This window comes from Nicotiana sylvestris, chromosome 6, assembly GCF_000393655.2.
Source record: "Nicotiana sylvestris chromosome 6, ASM39365v2, whole genome shotgun sequence".
In the NCBI taxonomy this organism is placed as follows: domain Eukaryota; kingdom Viridiplantae; phylum Streptophyta; class Magnoliopsida; order Solanales; family Solanaceae; genus Nicotiana; species Nicotiana sylvestris.
This window is the reverse complement of record NC_091062.1, coordinates 206,424,001-206,430,199: the sequence shown is the minus strand read 5'-3', so window position 1 is coordinate 206,430,199 and position 6,199 is coordinate 206,424,001.

The window sequence follows — 6,199 nt, the reverse complement described above, 5'->3', positions numbered from 1 at the left end:
AGAAAGAAAATCAGAGCCCACTACCAAGACTCCCTTCGTATTGGAAGAGGAGTAGCCATTAAATTGTTGATTTTTGCTTTCAGCCCCACAAACTGTACATTTGCCCCACTGGACCCTTTTCCCAACACCATAACTGGCTTGTTATCTACCTTTTCCAACTATACCACCGCTTTTCCAGTGGTCGACTTTTCTTTTAAACCGGCACGGATCATCATCACTGTTTGTAAGGGTTTCTTTAGCTCCCCTCCTTTGTGCACTAGCTCGATCATGTGGGTTTCATGGTGTGCCGGCAATAGGTTCCGATTGATGTTGGGTGCCTCTGGTGTCTGAACCTCAATCTTGTTGGTGTCAATAAGATTTTGCACTGCATGTTTCAACTTCCAACACTTCTCGGTATCATGTCCGGGAGCCCCCGAACAATACTCACAACTTACCGAGTGGTCCATATTTTTGGGAAGGGGATTTGGCAAATGGGCTCAACAGGACTCAACAAGCCTAACTGCCTTAATTTGTGGAACACGGTAGTATAGGTTTCTCCCAACTCAGTGAATGTTCTCTGTATTCTTTCATTTCTGGAAGCCGGATTTCCCTTGAAACCCATCCCTGGAGGGTTTCTGTAGGCTCTTGGAGGTGGATAGGTGTTTTGTGGTGGTGGGTAGGTATTATGAGGAGGTGGGTATGTATTGTGGGGAGCTGGCGCGCGCCATTGCGGGCGAACCGGAGGTTGGGTGTATGTCTAGGCTTGATGGACAGTGAAATGTGGTTCTTGAGGTGGATAGTAGTGCTGAACGGGATTTGTTTATTTATTTCAGAGTCGCCACTTGAGAGATTTAGGGTGTCCCAAGTCACCAATTTTAATCCCGAATCGAGGAAAAGAATGACTCCATATTACAGTCTGCGTACCAGAAATCCGGATAAGGAATTCTGTTAACCCGGGAGAAGGTGTTAGGCATTCCCGAGTTCCGTGGTTCTAGCACGGTCGCTCAACTGTTATATTTGGCTTGATTATCTGATTTTATACGAATATGAACTTATGTGCAAATTTTAACTTTTTTACCGCTTTCATAATTATTATTATTATTTTTTACAAGGAATTGCAACGTTGTGAAAATGTATCTCGAACCGCGTTACAATCAATGTACCCGTGGTCGTCGACACACTTTGACTCCGTTGAGATTTGGATTTGGGTCACATCAATGTGCACCCGAGTTTAAGAAAATTAAATTATTAAAGGCGCGCCTAAAGCGACTAGCGTATCATCTACTTTGGGTAGGGCCGTGGAATTTTGCTAAACGGTCCATCCCGAACTCTAAGCAATTTAAAGAAAATATTTAATGAGGGCCCCGCAATTTTGTATTTTTATTTGGCGAGGCTCATCTCATTCTTATTTTTAAGGATAAACCTACAGTGACTACATTTCTTCTATTAAGTTTGTCTCTAAAATAAAAGAAAATCTCCCAATTAATTACATGCTAAAAAACGTAACTTATTAGTTATTAGTTTACGGCTAATGCGAATGGAAAATTGCGATCGAGTTTGTACAAAGAAAAATTGCTTTCATTCTATATTCTATTATTCAATAATACTGGAACATGAGATTGACACACCATAATATCAAAACAAATTAACTAGTATTTGATTAATTTAAACTAACATTATTAGATGAAGAAGTTATACATATGCAACCCCATTACTCATTAATTAATCGACTACATTTTTATACAAAGAAAGGAAAATTATATTCAAACACAAATCTAAACAGGAGGGATTCAACAGGAACAAAGCCTGATTAATATTTCATTTCGCTTCAAGCCGAGAGTGTACAAATGTGTACCTGGAAATGGCAGTACAAGAAGAAAAGAAGGAGGAGTCAGCAACATTAATAACACAGCAATATACAGCAGCAGAAAGCCCAACACAGTAGCTTCAACACCTCAATCCAGAAATCCCAGCAACACGGAGAAAACTAGTAAAAATGGAGAAGAAAAATAGTCTGAAAATCTCTCTTTGTTTTTTTCTTTCTAGATTTGAACTCTCTATGGTGTTCTTCCACTCTCAATATTTCAAAAAATTTGGTTCTATCTTTTTTACTCTCTCCAAAATGAATTCAGTCCCTGTATATTCAGTGTATCCATAGTGTATATCGAGTGTATACTGCTCTCTCCGCCCCCTCTTTTTTTCTTCTCTCTATCTAGTTTTTTCCTCTTTTTTGCACCCCCTCCTTCCTAAATGTTCTCTTCTATTTATAGCAAAATTTTCGAAATTTTCAGATTTGTTTTTTTATTATTTATTTATTTTTTTAATTAAAAGAAATCCCACTTACAAATTGCTTTTATTTTTTTAGAAAAAGAAATCCCACCTTTATTTACTTTTATTTTTAAAATTCCAACTTTAATTACTTTATCTTATTTAAAATCCCACTTTTTATTTTTTTAAAAGAGAATCTCACTTTATTTAACTTTTCTTTAAAAAAACAAACCACTATCTTTTCTTTTTCTTTTAAAAATGCTACTTTCAATTACTTTAAATTTTTTTAAATTTTCAGATACCTTTATATTTATTTTTTAATTCCAACCTTCTTTTACTTTTAAATTTTTTTTTAAAACTTTTTATTTTTTTAAATTTTTTTTACATTCTTTTACTTTTAAAAAAAAAAGAGAATTCCACCTATTTTTACTTTTATATTTTTTTATTCAATACTTCCCTTTTTCTTATTTTTTTTAAATCATTCCCGAAATTATTATTTAAAAAAAATAAAAAAATAAAAAAAAAATCGGATTTTTTATATTAAAAAACAAAACTATTAATAGTGATAATTCACCTTTTATTTTTTATTATTTTTTTGGTATTTTTATCCTATAATAAAAAGTGTAATAAAGCTAAAATAATAGTAGGTTAAAACCCCCAAAATATTTACATAAAAGAAGTGATAAAAAATTAAATGTTGCCAAAATTAGGTGTTCACAGCTGTACCTCTTTGCTCGAAAACATGAAGAGCTTTTGGGCAAAGATAAAGTGAACAATGCGACTAATTTTTTATCATATCGTTATTCAAAATAGGAAGAAAATAAAAAAGGAAAGGCGCAACCGAGTCCTGGTTTTGGACAGCCTACATATCCCTGGTTATAAGGGAATCAGGTCGCGTGTAGTTCAGAAAGTTTTGGTAGCTGGGACTACCATGGGATTGTGATGTTACTGTTACTGCTGTTGCGTGCTGTTACCGCTACTTTTCGATCTCCTTATTACACCATTGCTAGAAAGAAAACAAGAAGTTATACTAAGCTATGATCTATGAATTACAAAGATTTATTCTCGAGCTTGGTCATGTGATTGTTGCTGCCTTGTTGCTTTGTGTTTCCTCTGGTATTTCTTTACTTCTAGCTCGACTTGTGGTCTTCCTTCTGATTTCTGCTGGGGATTTTTGTTGTAACCCTCTGCTTTACTGACTTCAAACTTCAATGTATTCTCCTGTTCTGCAAGTGGGCTCCTGACTCCACCTTGACTTTTGAAAGATGACACAACCTCCATTCTCCAGGCGGGCTCCTGACTTCTTCAACAATCTTGGAATTTAAAGCCCTCCATTCTCCAAGCGGGCTCCTAACTTTCATCATCAACTTTGAAAATAAAATGCATTTGGCAATGATTTATGAAAATATATATATTTTGGCAATGTTTATACAAGCAGGACCACTCGGGTCGAAATAAATTAAATGTCCTTTTGAGGAAGGGTTAAATTCAATATCCTATTCAAGGGCGGATAGACCCATCATATCCTATTCGAGGGCGGATAGACCCATCATATCCTGTTCGAGGGCAGACAGACCCATCATATCCTGTTCGAGGGCGGACAGACCCATCATATCCTGTTCGAGGGCAGACAAACCCATCATATCCTATTCGAGGGCGGACAGACCCATCATATCCTATTCGAGGGCGGACAGACCCATCATATCCTATTCGAGGGCGGATAGACCCATCATATCGTTTTCGAGGGAGGATGAACCCAAAATATCCTATTCTTTTTAATAGTAGGGGTTTTAACCTACAAAATATTTACATAAAAGAAGTGATAAAAAATTAAATGTTGCCAAAATTAGGTGTTCACAATGCACACCCGTATTCAAGAAGGTAAGATTAATTAAGACGCGTCCTAAAGAAACTACGTACTGTTGTTTTAGAAAAAGGCCGTGGAAAATTCACTAAACGGTCAAATCCAAAGTCTAGTCAATGGTTATGTATTTATTGAGGGCCCCAGCGATGTGTGATTTATTTGGCGAGGCTCGTCTCATTTTATTTTAAAGGATAAACCTACAGTGACTACATTTCTTCTATTAAGTTTGTCTCTAAAATAAAAGAAAATCTCCCAATTAATTACATGCTAAAAAACGTAACTTATTAGTTATTAGTTTACGGCTAATGCGAATGGAAAATTGCGATCGAGTTTGTACAAAGAAAAATTGCTTTCATTCTATATTCTATTATTCAATAATACTGGAACATGAGATTGACACACCATAATATCAAAACAAATTAACTAGTATTTGATTAATTTAAACTAACATTATTAGATGAAGAAGTTATACATATGCAACCCCATTACTCATTAATCAGTCAACTACATTTTTATACAAAGAAGGGAAAATTCTATTCAAACACAAATCTAAACAGGAGGAATTCAACAGGAACAGAGCCGGATTAATATTTCATTTCGCTTCAAGCCGAGAGTGTACAAATGTGTACCTGGAAATGGCAGTACAAGAAGAAAAGAAGGAGGAGTCAGCAGCAGTAGTAACGCAGCAACGTAACAGCAACCCCACAACAGCAATTTGAACCAGAATTAAAACCCAGGAAAATTTGAAGAAAATCAAGCAAGCTCGATAGAACAAACCCAAAAGTTTGTAAAAGACTTAAACAGCAACAAACCACATCACCACAAACATACTCAAACCCACGTGTATTAAACCCGAAACTAAACTCGTTTCTCACTTTGTTTTTGTTTTCTCTTTTTTAAACTCTCTAACACTCTTGAATTTTTCAGAATGTATTCCTCTCTCAAAATAATCCTAAAAAATCTTTCAAGTTCAAGTCTAAGTCTTCCTCCTCTAAGTCTTAGTCCATAAGAATGTGTCAAATGACTCTATTTATAACAAGACTTTTGTCTTGAATCTCCAACCCGAAATATTCCCCCAATTGCATGCTTTGTCCCCACTACTTAATGTTTTCTTTATTTTAAACTCTTGTCCCTCATGCTTAACATAAATAATTACATTATTCTCACCCCACTACATTATGTCTTGTCCCCCATTATATTAAACAATTATATCAACCCCACCCCATTACATCTTGTCCCTCATGCTTAACATAAACAATTACATTATTCCCCCACTAATTTATGTCTTGTCCCCCATTATATTAAATAATTGTCCAAATGTTCAGTTCCAAAAATACACCTCCGACCTTACTGAAATTACTACCCCTACACGTACTGCAATTTACCAAACTACCTCATCAGCTATAACCAATCACCTAATCAATCTCAACCAAAATATAGCAAATATAACCAATTTCTAAACAAATTCAAACAACAAATCACATGAACACAGATCGAACAACATCAAATTATTGGGGAATAAGTTAACCATATTGGGAACAAATCCTGGTTAACTTAGACCAAAAATGAATGAGCAAAGAGACAACAATATCAACAACAAAATACATGATTCAAACTAAATCAACAAATCAAAAACCAAAACCAAAAACTCACATTTAATCACTGGGGTTACAAACTAACTTCAAACAAAGATGAACATGGATTAAATCTATTTTAAACAACAAACATGACGGATTCAAATGATTTAACCAACATTAACAATTTCTGAAAAATACATAACAACACATGAAACAAACTGAAAAAATAATTAATTAAACTTCAATTTGAATCTAACAAACATTAAACTAACAATTTCACATGAACAAACTGAAAAATTAACAAAACAATGAACACGAACAAAACAAACATTTACCGATTTTAGATTTGAGAATATCAAAAACAAAATACAGACAAAAGTGAAACTCAAAACCCACTAACCGGATCGAAACGACGAACAACGACTGAACAACGACGAACTCGAACTATGTATGGACTGTTTCGACAAACCTCGACCAAAGCTTGAATAAGCGAGATGGTGAGTCTCGTTTT